The sequence below is a fragment of the Rattus rattus genome, chromosome 1 (assembly GCF_011064425.1).
Source record: "Rattus rattus isolate New Zealand chromosome 1, Rrattus_CSIRO_v1, whole genome shotgun sequence".
Taxonomy (NCBI): domain Eukaryota; kingdom Metazoa; phylum Chordata; class Mammalia; order Rodentia; family Muridae; genus Rattus; species Rattus rattus.
This window is the reverse complement of record NC_046154.1, coordinates 71408197-71410360: the sequence shown is the minus strand read 5'-3', so window position 1 is coordinate 71410360 and position 2164 is coordinate 71408197.

Genomic DNA, 2164 nt, shown 5'->3' with positions numbered 1-2164 from the left:
GTTATCGTGCCATGGTGGTAATTGTTGTATTTCATAGGTGTCATAGCTGGGTAGGACTGTGGTTGCTTCCCTCCTTTGGAAGTTTTCATGGAACCCTCTGGTGCCATGAAAGCTAGGCATTCAAGTAAGTTCCAGTTCAGGGCAAACATGGCTTCTGCATCTGAAGTGCATGTATTTTCAGCAATAGAGACTTAGCCTCCTCCTCCTAGGGGGCAACCTAGGGCAACAACAACCATCTGTCATGTTCTGGGAGTCTCTTAGACAACCCTGACCAACTCAACAGAGCGCTTCTCATGCCTGGTGTTGGGGTTTTGCTAGGTGGTCTTTGGTTCTTGGAGTAGCATTGTCAACCCAAATGTGAATATTCCCTTTAAACTATATATGCATATTTATAGAAGACTTATATGTGTTATAGAATTTCTTAGGTAGTTAATAATATAATTCTAGGTGACTTTTCCAGACATCCTTACTGTTATTTTACCTTCCTCTCTCCTGCCTTTGTAATTATTGTCCCCACAGCCCTAGTTAAACCCCCTCCCCTCCTATTCCCCAACCTATTTCCTACTGATCATTATTGTAGTCCAGAAGCCTTTATTTTTCAGTACTTTGCTTTCACGAGATTCACAAGGCCTACATAAGATACCGTGTGTACCAGACTTAACCCCTGCCCTCCTTTCAAATGTATGTCCAGGTACCCAGCTGCCGGCAAGACCATCTCACTGGTTTTGGAAACAGTTCTTACCACCACCATCCTATTTTAGCAGCACCATCCCCTTTAAGAATTTGTATTTTGAATTTATTAACAATTTTATTTTGAAAATTTATTCTATACATTGAATTGACTTTTCTCTAAGTATAGTTTTCTTCCTAACCAAATGTGATACAGAAGAATGCATTTAAGATTTCTTTTGTGATAATTCTAAAGAATATAGTATAGTAAATAATGCTACTATGTTAGGTTTATAAATGATAGGAGTTGTGTACAATTGTTTTATTTTGAAATACTGCCTATTTATATTTTACATTTTTTTAAATAGAACTGAACATTTAGGCATCTCTGAACATAATTATTCAACTCTACTGTTTCATGAAAAGTGGTATTCTCTTTATTGTCAAAAATTTAAAAGGGCATTGTTCCTTAAAAGTCTCTAAATGGAAAATATTTAATAAATTATCTCTTAAAATAAAAAAAACTGTGTGTGAGTGGTTGCATGTATTTAATAAGCCTGGTGGTTGAGGAGGCCAGGAGACAGTACTGTATCCCCTGACAGTGAAGTTAGAGAGATGGGTGTGAGATACTGCATATGTGGGTGCTGAGAACCAAACCCCGGGTCACGGTGAGAGCAGCAAGTGCTCTTAACCACCGAGATATCTCTTCAAAAATTCAACTTCATTCCTCCTAATGGGGTGGTCATTATGTATCTTGGGTGTTGTCTTACATGAATCTAGCTAACTTCTCACCAACTTCTTTCAAGCTAGACGGGGAACATGCCTGGAGACTTCTCCCCTGAGGGGCTGCCTGAAGGAATGATGTTGCAGAAGCAATGGCCGTAGAGAAAAGGCAGGGAAGCCACAGACACTCATGTGAACTTCAACAGCACCAGGCACCATGCTCCCAGCTAGGACACAAGCCGAGACAGAACCCAGTCGACTTAAGACAACTTCCAGGAACCTGAGAACCTACCATGCCCAGTAGTTTTCTGTTCTCACAGTCAGGATCACTCCTGTACTGTCAGGGTGTCCTTAGCTCTGTCTTCCCTGTATAATCTGACCATGTAGCTGGTAGATGATGAAATGGTGTCAGCATGGTTTCACACATGCTAATGGCATGGCTGAGCTTACGCCCATATGGTAGCCCCATTTTTGCCCATTCTTAACATTCCAGTTTACATGAAATTCTTCAAAAAACAGGAACCAGCATGCCTATTATAGAAATAATCAATTCTACTTTAAAATGTATTTGTGTATTTACATATCCTGTGTACATTGAGTGTTCTGCCTATATTCTGTCTGTGTACCACATGTGTGCCTACTGGGCCAGAAGAGGGTGTTGGAGCTTTTGGAAATGGAGGTACAGACAGTGGTCAGCCACCTTGTGGGTGTTGGGAACCCAATACAAGTGCTCTTAACTGCTGAGCCACCAGCCCCAGTGTACCCTATCGAC